Here is a 19446-nt window from a genome sequence, read left to right on the forward strand (position 1 = left end):
GTACCAGCTGCTGCTAAGGCTCGCTGTGAGCAGGCAAATCGTGTATAGTTGCTAAGGTCAGGCCTGATCATTCATCCTGCTCTTTGAAGGAGTCAGACCCTTGGACAGACCCTTGTCTTCCTCACATAGCTATTGACAGGAAGCCTGCGTTTCTCACTACATGGTTCTCACCACAGACTGATGCAGTTTCCTCAGAACATGCTAGTCTTCTCCCTGAGACTAGACACCCCAGGATAAAGAATAAGGAGGAAGCACCAACGTCATATACAACTTAATGTCAAATTTGATTATTTCATCTCAGCCATATTTTCATATTTAAAAGCCAGTCATTTACTCTATCTGCACTCAAGAGAATGGAATTATTTAATGAAAGAGAAGTAGACCCAGCTTTTATGAAAACTGAAAAAAAAAATCTATGCATCTATTTTAAAGCAACAATACTTAAATATTTCATCCTAAATGGAGATTAAGAGCAGGGCAGAAAGGCTTCTTCCTGAAGCCTTTCCATTCCACTAGAGAACCTGGTTTGGGCTTAGACTTCTGTGTGTGTGTGTGTGTGTGTGTGTGTGTGTGTGTGTGTCTATTGCTGAACTTAGATAACAGAAGAAGATATGGCAGAGTATCATTCTTAAATCTAAAGTAAAATTTTATATAATTTTATAAACATAGAAATTTTCTATAATTAATATATTTCACTCCTGTAAATTCATTCAATCTATCAGCATGCTGGTAGAAAGTAAATTAAACGTTCCATGTAATTGGTTAATGGTTGATTATGGTAGATTCTGAGCTGTGCTAGCATGATACTGATGGGATTGTTTTCACTTAAAAATACAAGATATCAATGAAAGTTAACATACCAATGATTCTAATCAAGACCAAAATGTCATCCTTTGAAAAAAAAACAAAAATCAAAAAACCAAAAAAAAAAAACCTAAGAAAATATACAAACATTGAATTTTTTTTATATATAACTACTGTTTTGGGTTTCAGGACAAAAGGTTGGAAATGACAGAAATTCTTCCTACACGAATGCTAGCGAACAAGTAAATTATAATTATTTTATTTATAACTGAAGGCAAGATGGCAACAGTCTGAAAGGGTTTGAAGTTTTGTTTTATTTAACGTTGAGAAATAGCAGGGAACCCTCACTTCCTCTCAGTTTACAACACTTGCTGCAGTGAATTTACTGGAACAAAAATGCAGTTTGTAAACTCTGCTTAGGAAAAAAAAGCAACTTAAACTGATGATGGCATTACTTTTTACACGAGACTTCCGGATTCAAATTATGCAATACATTTTTGCTTGAGATCCCCATTCCTACAACAGCACACAGCAACTAATCCAGACAGAATGCATCAAACCCCCAGTAGAGGAGGGAAAATTACTGGCACGTGCACATTAGACAGAAGGCTTCCAAAACACATCTTTTCCTGTAGCACCGTTATTCACTGCCCGTCATGTAGGTTCTCTCTATCTGTTTTAGTTAGGCAAAGTGAGACACAGTTCTAAGTAGAAGAGAGTGGCTTGCTGTGCTCACACGAATTTGCGTACAGTCTTTGATTTCTGACTACGAGGTCCATCAACAAAGCAGGTCCAGTTTTGTCTCTGGCACCTTACTTGATGGCTCGCTAATTATAACAACCCGTTGTGGAATAAATTAGGAAGTGCTGCACCTTTCCTTCACTTTTCTGTATTTGAGAAAATACAGGAGGTCGCTCTGTAACCCTACCAGTTTTCCTGCATTAGGCTCCCAAATGCTGAGATTACAAGGTAGGCCTTCACTCCTGCTTGGGAATGTTATTCTTTAACATTAGCTACTGATTTTCCGCTTAAAGAGAAAGAGAAACGTTTACATTTACTATAACCTTCCCTTTGTAGGTGAGAGGTTTGTTTCCCCCACAGACTTGCGATCTTAAATGTATATAGTACTCACACAAAGGTTGAAAAACAGGATATTTCTATTATAATTAACTCCTGTGTAATCTATAATATCTTCAAATTTCCGAACTGTCATGCAAATTATATAATTATTGACTGCACAGTTTTTCCAAATGCAAAATCTGAGAAACATATTGAACTTAAACATTTTGCTCACAAAAACAATGTTATGTGTTTACATGTTGGGTGAGCATTAGGAGCACTGAGATGCTAGGTAGAGCCAGGCTTAGCCCTCTAAGATGACTGATGACAGAGGAGAACAGAGTGTCTCTGAGAGCATACCACAGGAGAAATTCATTGATCTAAAGCATCAGGAATATGTTCCTGGAGGAAAGGATTCATGAGCTGAGCTCTATAAGAGGAAACTGACATTCATGAGCTGTCAAGGAAGTGGTCAAAACAGCCAGGAGACAAAGGGAAGAGAAGCAAAGAGCATCTGTAGGAAGGTGTGTCCGTTTTCTTCTACAGTATTTGAAGGCGGCTTGGAGAAGATGGCCCCATGTCTGAAGGTGACTGTCCTGCATTGTATTACACCCAAAAGAATGCTTCGAGTAGACAGGGGAGTGTCTGTGCTACATCTTGAGATTAGGTCCAGCGTTTAAGTAGCTCCACACTGCTTCTGTTACTGTTACCATACGCTTAAGTGGATTCCAATTTTGGATAAAGAAATGAAAACAGTACCTTATTTGGTTACAAACTTTGTTTTTTCGCTGAAAGAGTTTTACTTACTCTGTAGACTTACATGGGCAAATAGAAACGCATATATAAAAACAGGCTTACAAATATATTGCAGGTCTACAGAGATATTAAAATATCCCCCGTCATTTCTAGCTTTGCTTCCCAGTCATTTTTATCAGCCTGTAGTACGCACAGCATCACCATGTGACCGTCTCCTCTGCACCTTGCATATCTGAAGTGTTTCTTGTACCCAATGTTCTAGATCCCCTGCTGATTCTTTATATAACATTTTGTTTAATTCTCAGAATGACATTAAGTATTATGGAGTTTGGACATCTGTTTTATGGCTGGTGTACTTAAGACTTTGTGATGCTTAGTATGTGTTCAGTTCCAGAACTTGTTAAACGGCCAATAGGCACTCAAACCCACGTGTCTGAGATCCTAAACAGCAGGATATCACTTTTGCAAGTGGAAGTAAAGAGTGTGCATCCTTATCACTCTGACCTGTCATATTTCACTGCTATAAGCACTTGTAAACTCAACGTAGCTATAACAACATACAGTAACATACCTGCTTATGTTGACTTCTATGTAAAGCAGCAATGAATGCTATGTGCGGCTTGTGCAAATAAAGTCTGACACAGCTGTGGCTAATTACAATGATGTGATATATGTTCTATGTCACGGACCTGGGCTTCTCAATTTTCCATGGAAAAGGGCTATGATTTATCAGCAGGCAAGGGTTTAAACTCAGAATGGCATTTTAAAAAGTTTACAGGGACCACAGACAAGGACTGATTGGACTGTGTATGTGCTTTTTATCTGTGTGTCACTGGAAACATGGTTGTCATCACCTTTATTATTAATGTTCTGAATGCGGCCACAGTAGCAACGCCACTTGTAGCACAGACACAGGAGAAATATTCTCATTTAAAAACTTGTGGTTTCTTCTCTGTCTTCACTGTGCCAGCGGAAAAAGTTAATTTTTTAAGAAAGTTTTGTTTAGAAAGAAAGAAAACATGAACTCAGTGACAGGATAACTGATCATCTCCCCCCTGAGGAGGGAACAGCCTTGCCAGACCACAGAAGAAGACAATGCAGCCAGTCCTGATGAGACCTGATAGATTAGGGTCAGTCTATCAGGAAGGGGAGGAGGACCTCCCCTATCAGTAGACTGGGGAAGGGGCATGGGAGAAGAAAGAGGGAGGGGGGGATTGGGAGTTGATGACGGAGGAGGCCACAGCCAGAATACAAAGTCAATAAATTGTAATAATAGATAGACAGACAGACAGACAGACAGACAGATAGATAGATAGATAGATATTTTTTAAAAGAAAATAAAATATAAAAACATTAAAAAAATTATTTCAGGCCTAAGAATGTAACTGTAATGAAGGCTCTGAAATTGACCCCAGGCATGCAAAAATAATTTTAAAGAAAATATTTTTAATATAAAAAACTGAAATAAAAAGAAATCATAAATCAAATGACAGTTTCTTTCACTGAGCCAGCAAAACATACGTAAGTTAAACAATTTATAAATAACTCTGGTAGTCATTTTTTTATGTCACAAACCAAACAGGAAATTAATTGCTTATAGGGAAAGTTACTAAAGTCATGGTGTTATTTACCACAGAGATGTAAGACTGAAGGTATAGACAGCTGTAACACAAGTAGTAGCCTATGCCTGTAGGCTGGAAGTTCAAAGAGAAAAGAGGAAGCTATTTGAGTCCTCAAGGCAAAGTTATTGCATACAGACTGAAGCCTAGTAGACCTCATTAGTACAAGCCACAGTCACACAGATACCTGAGAAAATATTCATAGGTGAAGTAGGAGGCAAACGAATATCTTATTGGTTTCCTGTTTAATTCTCAGATATTTTATCTGAGCTACTTTTCACCAGATGCCATTTCTACACCTGGTACAGAGAGCAGAAGGACAGAGTCAATGGGAAGACACACTAGGAGAGACACTTCCATGAAGCAAGTGCTATGTTTGATAAACTGTGTTGTCCTATGATTAGAAATTAAAGCAGATAATTCAGAAGGATATGTTTGGGCAGATTGTGGCAGGTTTAAGTCAGGAGATGCACTTAGGAAAAGAGATCAGATCACCAGATCATTTGGTAAGTATTTTATTGAGCAAATCTTCAAATTCTAATTTTAGAACCCAGTAAAATATGCAATATGTAAAGCATACACAGTAAAAACTAAGCAACTAAAAGTGCACAGACAGAATGTGTTTTTGTGCACACGAGGAAACAGCACCGGGGAGTCCTGGGGCTGCCATTCTGTTTCAAATTATAAATCCTTTTGATGATTACTTTACTATCAGAATTTAGCTCACTGATCTTTAAGCTCATGATTGAAGACACATTATATACAAATTGCATATATCTATAACTTGGATTCATAAATTAGTGAGAAAAGGGAAAGCTAAGAGTAGACCTCATCTCTTACTGTGCAGCTTCTCCACACAGGTCAATGGCTTTCCTCCTTTTGATATGTTTTATGTATTTCCTATGACTTGATTCTACTTCTATACAAAGATATTTGAGTACTATATGTATATATACATATATACATATATTCATTTTGATTGCTATATTTTGTTCAAATACAATTATATAATAAATGTTACATTATAGCCTCAGTTTTGATTTGGCAATGCACTTTAAATTTTTTCACATGTTTTATACATGTACATGTATTCAGTGTTAAAAAAATATGTTAGATTGATTTCCAAAGTGGTTGTATAAGTTTACATTCCCAAAAGCAGTGGAGGAAGGTTCCCCTTTCTCTACATCCTCTCCAGCATGTGTTGTCACTTGAGTTTTTTATCTTAGCCATTCTGATGGATGTAAGGTGAAATTTCAGGGTCAATTTGATTTGCATTTCTCTGATGACTAAGGATGATGAACATTTCTTTAAGTGTTTCTCTGCCATTCAATATTCCTCTATTGAGAATTCTCTGTTTAACTCTGTATCCCATCTTTTAATTCTGTTACTTGATTTGTTGCTGTTTAACTTCTTGAGTTCTCTATATATTCTGGATATTAGCCCTCTGTCAGATATAGGATTGGTGAAGATCTTTTTCCTGGTCTGTAGGCTGTGATTTTGTTCTTACTTTTTTTTATCTTTATTCACCATTTATTTTTATTTTTTATTTAATATTCTTTTTTTTCTATAATTTTATTTTTCTCATTAGTTAGATTTTGTTAATTCTGTATCCCAGCTGTATCCCTCATTCCCTTCCCAATCCCACCCTCTCTCCCTCATCTCCTCCCTGCCCCTTTCCAAGTCCACTGATAGGGGAGGACCTCCTCCCCTTTCATATGACTCCGTTTTGTCAGGTATTTTCAGGACTGGCTGCAAAGTCCTCCTCTGTGGCCTAACAGTACTGCTCCTCCCTTGGGAGGTGGGGAGGTCAAAGAGCCAGTCTTTGAGTTCCTGTTAGAAATAGTTCTTGTTCCCCTTACTATGGGAAACCAATTGATTACTGAGCTATCACGGGTCACATCCGAGCAGAGGTTCTAGGTTTTATCCTCTCATGGACTTTGGTTGAGTGTCCATCTCAGAAAAGACCCTGTGCCCAGATACTTTTGGTCCTTGTGGAGCTCTTATCCTTTCCACATCAAACTCCCCTCCTTTCATATGATTCCCTGCACTCTGCCGAAGGTTTGGTTATGAGTCTTAGTATCTACTTTGGAGCACTGCTAGGTAGAGTCTTTCAGATGCTTTCTGCGGTAGACTCCTGTCATACGTTCAATGCATATTCCATTTGTCTTTGTAAATGAGGATATATCATCATACCCCATGTCTGCTTTCTTGATTATCTTCTTTAGGTGTATAGATTTCATTATGTTTATCCTATCTTTTAGGTCTATATAAGCGAGTATATTCCATGTTTGTCTTTCTCCTTCTGGGATACTTCACTCAGAATGATCTTTTCTAGATCCCACCATTTGCCTGATTATAACAGTGTCCTTTGCTTTACAGAAGCTTTTCAGTTTCATGAGGTCCCATTTATTGATTGTTGATCTTAGAGCCTGTGCTGTTGGTGCTTTCTCAGAAAATTAGGAATAGTGCTACCTCAAGATCCAGCTATTCCACTCCTAGGCATATATCGAAAAGATGCTCAAGTATACACAGAGGACATTGGTTAACCACATTCTCAACAGCTTTACTCATAATAGTGAGAAGCCAGAAACAACCCAGATATCCCTCATTTGAGGAATGGATACAGAAATTGTGGTACATATACACAATGGAATACTGCTCAATTAAAATTAAATACTACTCAATTAGAAACAATGAAATCTGTATTTCCAAACAAGGACCATGTATGGATATAACCTAGAACCCCTGCTCAGATGTAGCCCAGGGTAACTTCGTATCCAAGTAGGTACCCTAGTAAGGGGAACAAGGACTATTTCTGACCGGAACTCAATGGCTTTAACCTCCCTGCCCCCATGAGGGAGGAGCAGCCTTGCTAGGTCACAGAGGAGGACATTGCAGCCAGTCCTGAAGAGATCTGATAAGCTAGGGTCAGATGGAAGGGGAGGGGGACTTGGAATAGGGCAGGGAGGAGATGAGGGAGGGAGGGTGGGATTGGGAGGGAATGAGAGAGAGGATTACAGTTGGGATACAAAATAAATAACCTGTGATTAAAAAATAAAAATTATAATAAAAAACAAGGAAATCATGAAATTTGTAGGCAAATGGGATCTAGAAAAGATCATCCTGAGTTATCCCAGAAGCAGAAACACACACATGATATATACTCACTTATAAGTACATATTAGACATATAATATAGGATAATCATAGTAAAATCTGTTCACATAAGGAAGGTAATCAAGAAGAAGGACTCTGGGTAAGATGTTCAATGTTCATTCAGGAACACAAAGGAGACCAACATCGAAAGAAGGAGAAAACAGGCAACAGGACAGGAGCCTATCACAGAGGGCCTCTGAAAGACTCTACCCAGTAGGGTATCAAACTATGCTGAAACTCATAGCCAAACTTTGGGCAGAGTACAGGGAATCTTATGAAAGAAGGAGGAAATAGAAAGACCTGGACAGAACAGGAGTTCCACAAGGAGAGGAACAGAACCAAAAAAATCTGGACACCTGTTTTTTTTTACTAAGACTGATACTCCAGCCAAGGAGTATTCACGTGTGTTATCTAGAACTCCTGCTCACTCATAAGTGGATATTAGACATATAATATAGGATAAACATACTAAAATATGTACACCTAAAGAAACTAATAAAGAAGGAGGACTCTAGCTAAGATGCTCAATTCCCATTCAGTAAGGCAAAGAGGATGGATATTAGAGGAGGCAGAAAACAGGGAACAGGACAGGAGCCTCCACAGAGGGCCTCTGAGAGGCTCTACCCTGCAGGATCTCGAGGCAGATGCTGAGACTCATAGCCAAACTTTGGGCAGAGTGCAAGGAATCTTATGAAAGAAGTGAGAGATAGTAAGATCTGGAGAGGATAAGAGCTCCACAAGAAGAGCAACAGATCCAAAAAGTCTGGGCACAGGGGTCTTTTCTGAAACTGATACTCCAGCCAAGGACCACTCATGGAGATGGCCTGAAACCCCTGCACAGATGTAGCCTATGGCAGTTCAGTATACAAGTGGGTTTCATAGAATTGGGGACATGGACTGTCTCTGACAAGAACTGATTGGCCTGCTCTTTGATCACCTCCCCCTGAGGAGGGAGCAGCCTTACCAGGCCACAGAAGAAGACAATGAAGCCACTCCTGATGAGATGTGATAGACTAGGATCAGAGGGAAGGGGAGGAGGACCTCCCTTATTAGTGGACTGGGGGAAGAGTTCAAGTGGGCCAGGAGGAGAGTGGGATTGGGAGGGAAAGGAGGTACAGGGGGGGATACAAGATGAATAAACTGTAATTAATAAAAATAAAAAAAAATAAATTGAAAAAAAATTAAAAATTTAATTAAAAAATACCCTAGATAAAATTAAATGTACTGTTTATTTGTAATTCACTAATGAGGCAGTGCTAGGACACAGTACTCCCCATTACTCTACCAATGAAATGCAAGGCACCCAGAAAGAAGACAAATGAGATAGGATTGCGACCACACAGTTGCCATCTGGGGTCTATTTATTGGGAGTTCCCCACTTACATGTTCATTTCTGTTTTGTTTTGTTTTAGATTGGTTGAGCTCTTCTATTTTTCTTTAATTAGAGGTACTTATAAAAAATTTAATTAAGTTTTGTTTATGTTTATAAATCAAGAGCTTGTTGCTCATGAGACCTAATTAATTGATTTTTCTGTTCACAGATTCCACAAGTCCGGGCTGTATATTTGTTTCTTTATTCAGTTGGTGTTTTTCGTTTTTCCTTTGTTTGTTTTGTTTTGTTTTAGAAAGGAAGGTTATGGAAGGAGTTGGGCAGGGCAAAACATGATCTAAATGCATAAAAATATTAAATAAATCAATATTTTTAAAGAATATATAACTACTCATGTGCATATAACAATTAAAGAAAAACGAGGCCAGGGATTTCATAAAGATCAAGGGAGGGGCACATGATAAATTATGGAGGGAATAATGGGAAGTGGGAAAGGATGTGATGATATTATAATCTCAAAAAATACAAAACTATTCTAAAATTACATCGTCACTATAACTTCAAGGGAAGACATATGTGACTTAACGTTATTCTAAACAAGAAAATGCAAGAATATAAAATAAAGGCCACATGCTACAAAGGTAGGAAATATGGACAGATTTTAGTTACAAGCAGCTTGGGATAATCTTGTCCATTTCCACTCAGCTAAAATTTAACTGTCAGATATTTTCAATTCTAAACACTGGATAACCATAGCTATGGTTTCCACCTTTAAATACCCATAGGGTTTTTGTCCAAATTTGTTGAGGGAAATCAGATTATGTACAATGGAATTTAAACCATGAAAAAAGAGGTGAATTGTTCAACTTAAGGAAATAAGCCAAACTAACACCCTCTTGGTATGCTCAAATTTGTAGCTTTAGTAATTGTTTTCATCTTAGAAAGATATAGCAGTAACAAATTACCAAACACTATCATTCACATGACAGCCTACATAAGTGAAAGCAGAGACATTGGTTCAGTAAAAGACAATTAGTCCTAAGTTTAAATCCAGCAAATTTAGAGAAAGAACGTTTCTTGATTCCATTTCAAAAGTAAATACAGAGATGCCCAGGGAATATAAGGATCACAAGTGGGTGATACATGGGCCCAAAAACGTGTTAGTTGTTTGGTTGCTAATCCTAGATTGCCACAGTTGTTGCTGGCAGCAGACGGCTACCAAAATCCTGCCCACGACAGACTGTAAATTTTTATATTGAGATAACCAATATACTTTCCAATATGATGATCTATTCTAATGAAGAAGTGATTGAGTGTGAACAGATGTATAGATGATATGCTCAGGGAATTATTTTTGATTGAGTAGTTTAGTTTTGTTTAAAACTCTGTTTATACAACTTATCATCAGGGAGTATTAAAACACAACCCCCACATCATTCTCCAGGCAGTCACTTCTTGCTGACTGGAGGTGAGAGATGACTAATTTCTCTCTCCACCCACTGTGTGAGCCATAACCACTGAAGATCTAAATTTGATCTAAATGAGGAATTCAGCAGTAATAACAGTCATGTTTTTCATATAAGATTGGCATGAAAAGCATCACAGGAAGGCTTTCTCCCACTCAACTTACAATCTATATTTCAGCTGAAGACACATAAACTGAAAAGACTCCTTTTCAGAAAGGTTTTGACTTATTCAGTGGAACTGGAGAGGGGGGATCACTTCTGCTTTGCAGTATTGTGGATTATCTCTTTGTGGGTCATTAATAAAAGGAAGTTTTTATTATCAAGTAAATGATAAGTATGAGTAAGGCCATCCAATTACCCAGTGCATCTCTTCTTGAGATGAGTGAGGAAGTTTTCTCATGGAAATAAGATCCTCATATAAAAGATACAGGACACAGGACCACTTTATATTTCAGTGGTAAAAAATTGGCCCTAGATAAATTATTCAGTGAGAATTTGGGTACATCAGTTGTACAAGAGTTGCCAATACTCCTATATCATACAATAATGTTACTAGATTACCTTGTCATGTCTGCTTCCAGAACCAAAGAGAGTTGAGGGAACCTGCATTCCAGCAGCCAGCTGCCACTTTCTTTTAGACCCTATTCAAATTAGTCATTGAGTGCTCTTTGAAAGAGGAAGAGTTATGCAAAGATAACACAAGCAACAAAGCAATATCCAAGTTATTTACACTTTCCATTCATAATCAAAATGAATTGTTTCATGTAGGGCTAATGGCTCCTTATATTCTCCAATAATAAGCCAATTATGTCACAACTACTTCTTCAGCATTTTAATTAGGAAAGCCATAAAATATTAGAGCCCTACCTATGACAGTATTGGCCAATGCCAGCTGACGAAACATACTAAATAAGGTATAATGCTGCAGTAAAAAGACAATAACGTTAAAATGATGGTTTTAATCTGCAAGCTGGCACCAGGGCAGGAATCCATAGGGAGGGTATCGACAGCAACTCTGTGTCCCTCATAAAATAGATACATCCCTGAGCTGAATAAAGCCACAGTACATAGATTAAAGACTGCTCATATTAAAAAAGTTAAGTCATTCTTACCATTGTTGGTTTTTTCTTGTTTTTTTTATTTATAAAGTTTTAAAAAATTATATATATTTTTTATTAATTACAGTTTATTCACTTTGTATCCCCATTGTAACCCCCTTCCTCATCTCCTCCCAATCCCATCCTCCTTCCCTCTTCTCCTTCCATGCCCCTCCCCGAGTCCACTGGCAGGGGAGGTCCTCCTCCCTTTCCTCTGACCCTAGCCTATCAGGTCTTAGCAGAACTGGCTGCATTGTCTTCCTCTGTGGCCTGGTAAGGCTGCTTCACCCTCTGGGGGAGGTGATCAAAGAGGAGGCCACTGAGTTCATGGCAGAGACAGTCCTTGTTCCCATTACCAGGGTACTATCTTGGACACTGAGCTGCCATGGGCTAAATCTGTGCAGGGGTTATCTCCATGCATGGTCTTTGGTTGGAGTTATCAGTCTCAGAAAATACCCCTGCGCCCAGAATTTTTGGTTCTGTTGCTCTCCTTGTGGAGTTCCTCTCCCATCCATGTCCTTCTATTTCCTCCTTCTTTCATAAGATTCCCTGTACTCTGCCCGAAGTTTGGCTTTGAGTCTCAGCATCTGCTTTGATACCCTGCAGGATAGAGTCTTTCAGAGGCCCTTTGTGATAGGCTCCTGTCCTGTTGCCTGTTTTCTCCCTCTTCTGGTGTCTTTCCCATTTGCCTTTCTGAATGAGGATTGAGCATCTTACCCACGGTCCTCCTTCTTGCTGAGCTTCTTTAGGTGTACAGATTTTAGTGTGTTTATCCTATATTATAGGTCTAGTATCCACTTATAAGTGAGTATATGCCATGTGTGTCTTTCTGCTTCTGGGAAACCTCACTCAGGTTGATTTTTTCTAATTCCCTCCATATTCCTGCAAATTTCATGATTTTCTTGTTTTTAATTGCTGTGTAGTATTCCATCGTGTAAATGTACCACGATTTCTGTATCCATTCCTTAGTTGAGGGGCATCTGGGTTGTTTCCAGTTTCTGGCTATTATGAATAAAGCTACTATGAACATAGTTGAACAAATGTCCCTGTTGTATTACTTGAGAATATATGCCTAGTAGTGGTATAGCTGGATCTTGAAGGATCCCAATATTCTGAGAAAACGCCAGACTGATTTCCAAAGTTGTTATACAAGTTTATGTTCCCAACAACAATGGAGGAGGGTTCCCCTTTCTCCATATCCTTTCCAGCATGTGTTGTCACTTCAGTTTTTTTATCTTAGTCATTCTGATGGTGTAAGGTGAAATCTCAGTGTAATTTTGATCTGCATTTCTCTGATGACTAAGGACGTTGAAATTTCTTTAAGTGTTTCTCTGCCATTCGATATTCCTCTACAGAGAATTCTCTGCTAAGCTTTGTACCCCATTTTTAACTGGATTACATGATTTGTTGCTTTTAAAGACTTGAGTTCTTTATATATTCTCGATATTAGTCTTCTGTCAGATATAGGGTTAGTGAAGATCCTATCTTGGTCTGTAGGCTGTCATTTTGTTCTGATAACAGTGTCCTTTGCTTTACAGAAGCTTTCTGGTTTCATGAGGCCCTCCATTCTTGTGGTTGTAATGACAAGCCAGTTGTTAGTGATAGTAATTGTAAACTTTCTTTTGGTATGTATTGGTCCATATGAAAATATATTGGTCAACTCTAATGACAAGTTTACCACATTTTTTGTTGTCATCTTTTGACTTCTAAAGCAATTAGATAGAGAACTACAACTCAACAAAATTTTAATAAATACTAATCATTATATTTGATTGTTTGGTGGCTAGAAAGTGACATAAATACTTCTACACATTAAAAATGCTTGTAGACGATTTAGTATATTCAGTGATTTATGATTTAACAGCATGAGTTTGCAATCATGCTACTGGGTTTACATTGGTTTGTTTATTCGAGATAGTGTCTCGTGTCCCTTGTATTTTGTTTTAAGCTTTACCTCATTGGATGGTCTGTAACTTGTCTAGCAGAGACTAGGCTTTAACTACTTCTCTTTCAGCTTCTACCTCCCATGTTCTATGATTGCTGTCATATGCCAGGGCAGTTGATTTTATAAATTTCTAAGTATCAAGCCCAGGGTTTCATATATGCTAGGCAAGTACACCACCAACTGAGTGGCAAGTCCTGTCTACAGAATGCTGCAGCTTAAGCCTCAGTTCTGCATCTAAGTATTTGTGCAATCTTGTGCTGATATCCTTTGATTCTCTTCTTAAAATTACAGCTAACAGTATCAACCCAATAGTTACTGTAGGGAGTAATTTAGAATAGAAGCTGTGTCATAGCTATACAACTAAAAGAATACTTTGAAGTAAGATAAAATGATAATACACTATGCTTGTTTCTATGCCAATCTATACCAAAAAAAATGCCCTTGACAAAATCCTATTTTCCTTTATGATAAAATTCATGCAGCAACTATGATAGCAGTAATAATCTGATTAACCATGAGGCTCACTCTACAAGAGAGAATTCATGTTCAATTAAGGGAATTTGGCCTCCTAGTGTAAACCCAGTCAAAAGCCCACAGGTGAGGAGATTAGTAATACAGCTTTTTAGCTAAATTATCATACCGCAAGGCTGCCTCCTAATATTTATATTTATATCCATAGAAAGGCTGCTCTCATCTTTAACCATAGAAGCCTCAGTTTCCATTAGATCATATTGAATGCAGGGATGTTTGTTTTCTTCACGTGCTAAGCAGAAGTGAGTTTTGAGTACTTCAGCCATAAAGAGGGCATTTACACAAGCCTTGCAACGTTCAAGTGTAACTCAGAGGAAGAGGTAGAGAGACCCAGAAATTAAAGAAAGGCAATAAAATGTTGGATTCTGGGTGTGGCACAGCCAATGCCATTATGACCTCACAGCATCTGTAGCCATATGCAATGGACCCACACAAGACTGCCACTAAAACCATCAGTCATGGATCAGGGAAAAACTTACAGGGTGCTGTGCATTATGGAAGAACTGCAAGTTACTGATGGCTTTTGGGGAGAGGAATTCAGTTGTGAATTTACTGCAGAGCCTCCAGCAGATAGTTCTAAAACCATTTTCACATAGAAATTCCTGTTGTTTTTTTTTTTTTTTTTTTTTTTCAATGCAGTTTATTCAGGAACCTTGAACAATCATCTGACCCTGGGGAAAGCCAGCCCACAGGTTAAATAGCCTCTGGGTAGCCAACCCCAGCGTGCCACATGGGCAATGCAGATAGGTCCACATACATGGAAGCAAGCCAGATCCTTGGCCTTAGCCAAATGTGGAGTTGTTCGTGACAGAGAGCACTCACCATCGGGAAGGTGGAAGGCAGAAACCAGCTCCATCTTTAAGGCAGGGCATTACGCAGCTCTCTACAGTTCCCCCTTTTTGTTTTAGACGCATCAGGCAAGAGTAGAGGTCTGATCTCTGATATTAGAAATAAATTGGGACTTTGTACCAATGTTCATTTAGGTGTCATCCACCCAAAGAGCATCAGACCCGTCCGATACCTTTTTCTCAGAGGCGGGACCTGGGGCATCAACCCGCATGCAATCAGACATGCTCTTCTCTGGGTCCAAAGCGGCTGACCCTGAGTGCAGTGCTTAGCCTCGCATCCTGAGCATAACATTTTAGTTTTTTATGGTAGCCAACCATGCTTGGGGAGACTGTCCTGCTTCAATGGCTGTAAAGGCCTGAATGATCATGGCTGCATTACGCTATTGTGAGACTCTAATCTTATATATACACTACAGGCAAACCAAGGAGACCAACACCAGAAGGCCTGCTAACGCTCCCATGCCCGCCCATTCCTTCACATGATTCATGGCTGCAGCAATCCATGGTGATAATCCTGTGGCTAGTCCTGCGTCCACTCTGGTAGAATTTACCGTGATAATGGCCACTCTCAGCTGCTCCATCGTAGTATCGAATTCTTCAGTCCAATTACCTAAAATATAGCTCGACAATTGTTTAGACAGATTTGCAGCACAAGAAAAAATTCTCATGTTGTATGCTAGTGAGACAAAGTCTAGCATACTTTCATTGACAGCCAAGTTGGGTGATTTGCCATAGGGTATCAATTTGCTCCTGCATGAGGTCAATCCTCTGATTGAACACCATCAAGCCTCCTTTTAGTTGAGCATTAATTCCTTTTTGTACATCTAAGGCATGAGCTACATTGGCTAAAAGATTATTCAGGGTCTGAGCAGTCTGCCCAGGATGACTCATGGCTAATGCCACGGTGGTAGCTCCAACAGCCGCCAATGAGATGGCAGTAACAGTGGCGGCTGTAGTTCCAAGATCCTTTTTCTGTCTGAAGAGAGTCATAGCGTGAGGGGCATCAATGGGCACAGGCACCCAGCGAGGCATGCCAGTAACCAGGACATACCTAAATTCACTAGCATTCCAGCATTGGGCAAAAAAGCAAGTATCATCACAACAATTACTTGGCTCTATCTGGCTAATAATGAATAAAAATGGGGGATATAAACAAATGGGTGTGGGCTTATAGGAAATATTATGAGAAGCCTTAACCCCCTCGTTGAAACATCCTGCATCAGTTCTAGAACTAGCAATAGTGGTGTCCGAGGTCTGAGTAGGTTCAGGAGACCATTGCCCCCAGGGATGAGACGTGCTCCATGTAAATTGACTAACTCCATGTTTTCCTCCACTTTTGAAAGTCATTTAAGGTTCTTAAATTATTTTTCCCTTTTTTTAAATTTTTCATCAATTACACTTTATTCATTCTGCATTCCCCCATAAGCCCCTTCCTCCTCCCCTCCCAATCCCACCCTCCTTCCTCCCTCTGCATGCATGCTACTCCCCAATTCCACTGATAGGGGAGGTTCTCCTCTCCTTTCTGATCTTAGTCCATCAGTTCACATCAAAAGTGGCTGCATTGTCCTCTACTATGGCCTGGTAAGGCTGCTCCCCCCTAGGGGGAGGTGATCAAAGAGCAGGCCAATCAGATTATGTCAAAGGCAGTCCCTCTTCACATTACTATGCAACCCAATTGGACTCTGAACTGCCCTGGGCTACATCTGTGCAGGGGTTCTGGGTTATCTCCAAGAATAGTCCTTGGTTGGAGTATGAGTCTCTGGGAAGTTCCCTGTGTTCAAATTTTCTTGTTCTGTTGCTCTCCTTGTGGAGACCCTGTCCTCTCCAGCTCTTACTATTTCCAAGATCTTACATAAAATTCCATTCACTCTGCCCAACAGTTGCCCATCAGGCTCAGCATCTGCTTTGATAGTCTGTAGGGCAGAGGCTTTCAGAGGCCCTCTGTGGTAGGTTCCTAGGTTGTTTCCTGTTTTCTTCTTCTGATGTCCCTCCTCTTTGCCTTTCCAGATGGGGATTGGACATTTTAGTTAGGGTCCTCTCTCTTGCTTAGTTTCTTTAGATTCACAGGTTTTTGTGGGTTTGTCCTATGTTGTATGTCTATATGAGTGAGTATATACCATGTGTGTCTTGTTGCTTCTGGGACAACTCAGTGGACCACAGAAACAACTACAACACATGAATGAAAAAAAAAAGACTTGTGAAAATCTACATTAAGCACACATACAGAATTTTGAATACAGAAACAAAGAAAAATATAAGAAGTTTCTAAAGAATGTAAAGTAACCTACTGAAGATTTTTAGAGGATCAAGGATGAAGGATTTTGAGATGAGTTTGTTAGGTAGTAATTCTTACCTCCTAGCTCAACAATAGAGATTTTGAAAATTATACACAATCTTAAAATCTCAGGAAAAGAATCCATAATTTTGTATTCTGCAGGCAGGGTGCTGGGTAAAAGCACAGAAGCTAGTCCTGTGCTGAATGAAATTATCTTTATGGGAAGGTGTCATTAAGAAAAAGGGCACAAAAAGGACAGGATGCATCATGAAATTTCAGTGGAGTGCAAAAGTCAGACTCCAATACAGAATATTCCATTTGCAGTCTCAACCAAAGCTGAGTGTCACATCAATTCCAATTTTAGTTTTACAAAATTTCAGATAACTAGACAATATATGGTATCCATCACAGTTAGCTGAGAAGAGAAAAACACAGGCAGATAATAACTTCCTTTCTCCTTTATCTGTGGTTATGAATGGAGGAGAAATGTTATTTGTTCATTGCCATTTCCTATTTCAATTTGTACCATTGTGACTCCTTCTCTCTGTTGAGATTTATGGAACACTCTCTAGTCCTATGAATGGACTAGAAAATTTAACAAGTATTTTAAAGAAATCCTCATTTACTAAGAATAAACTTGTCACGGGGCTATTACATGTAACTAGGTTGGGATAAGATATAACTCAGTTTAAATTCTGGCTACGAATAAAATGGGCATGCAATTTTGGATGCATTGTTAAAAAATCTAAACCTTAGCTTCTCCATGAAGTAGAGATGATTAAATATCCTGAATCAAATGAAATAAGAAACACAAAGCAGGTTAAAAACTGTGTGTATGAGTGAGTGAGTGTGTGTGAGTGAGTGTGTGTGTGTGTGTGTGTGTGTGTGTGTGTGTATGTGTAGACTAGAGGATAATCACATTTATTTCCTCAAGTGTCAGTCCTGTATTTGTTTAAGATACATCTCTTACTGACTTGAAACTTAATAGACTAGGCTGACTGTGGATCCACCTGTCCATACCTCCTCATCTTTGGGATGACTAACTCATGTTCAATTAAAGTCCTTGCTCCTGTCATGTAACCAGTAAGCAACCAGATAGCCCAGACATCCATCCTAGATAGGTGGGGGCACATGCTAATAATCACTGGAGGACTATCTATCAAAAAATATCTTCTAGAAATCACCAAGACTTATATGTTGGATGTCATAACCAATGGATGTCATAACCAATTTGTTGATAGAGCTTATGTCAGAGTAAGCCAGAGTGCAACCATGGTTAGGAATTAGACTCCACTGAATAAGAACTCTGATGCAGTTCTGTACCCAAATTGAGGCCTTGCTAGAATCTCATATAAATGGTTTAGAATTGTCTTGCTACAACACAACACCATAAAGTCAGTAATGATGAAAAGACTAAAACAAATCAATGTTTACTATCCAAGGCCATCTGTAAGACAGGAAAGACATAACCTAATTACACTTCCCATTTCACTAATGATTTCTTTTGCTATGCAGAAATTATAGTTTGACACAACCCCATTAGGCTGTTTTACTTCTTGTTGCCTGTGCTTTTAAGTTCACATCCAGCAACCCTAGCCCAGATGAGCATTTCCTCACCTTTGAACAGCCAGATATGAATGGTAGCTTCTTCCCTCCTTCTTGATACATTTATTTTGTTTTACTTATGATACTTTTCCACAATCAATGGGACTTGCTGGAAGAACTAGTCTAGTTTGGTGATTTTTCATTACTTGACCAAATATTAGATATGCTGAAACAAAATAGCTGATTTTCATGGATTAGAGTTGGAAACTAAAAAACATAAACAAAAATGAAACAAATTAAAACACCCAGGCTTTTCTTTTTTTTTAATCGTTATGCCAGACCTAGGAGTGTCACACTGTATCCACTGTTTTCTATGAATTGCATGATTAGTGTGTCCTGCACTTGTGTAAAACTCTGATGTGATTAGGAAAATTCACTTTGCTGACAGCTAGAGGCCTGATTAAGGTGTGTACAGCCTGTTCCTTCACTCTTCTGTGCTCAAACAGACAGGCCTGGAAGAATGTAGACATTCATCACTCTTGGAGCTACCATTCATTTAACTTCATAATTCACTAGGAGGGTGTCTTTGATATTTCCCTATCATTATTAAGACTTCCCACTAACCTTTCATGCCCGTAAAAATCACGTGCTTATTGTAACCTGTTTTCCTTACAGATTGAGTGTACATGAATGCCTGTTAGGGCAGGGTTGGGGTGGGGATTGAGTGCCTTGCATGTCCATTTCTGTGTGTGTTTGAGAAGGGGTAGCCAGAATACAGATCCTCAGAGCTGGAGTTGCAGGCATTTCCAAAACTTCTGGCTTATTCTGTGGACACTGGGATTTGAACTCTGATATAATTTTAAATAAATTAACCTCCTTTATCTGATAATGAAAGCACAATTTAACTAGGGTTCAGGTTTATGATTTCTCTTCTTACAAATGATTTGCACAAAGAGCAAAAGGAACTTTCTGCAGTTACCAATAGGCTTTGGAGGGGGACAAATGAGCCAGCTCAT

Source organism: Meriones unguiculatus, chromosome 3 (genome assembly GCF_030254825.1).
Source record: "Meriones unguiculatus strain TT.TT164.6M chromosome 3, Bangor_MerUng_6.1, whole genome shotgun sequence".
Taxonomy (NCBI): domain Eukaryota; kingdom Metazoa; phylum Chordata; class Mammalia; order Rodentia; family Muridae; genus Meriones; species Meriones unguiculatus.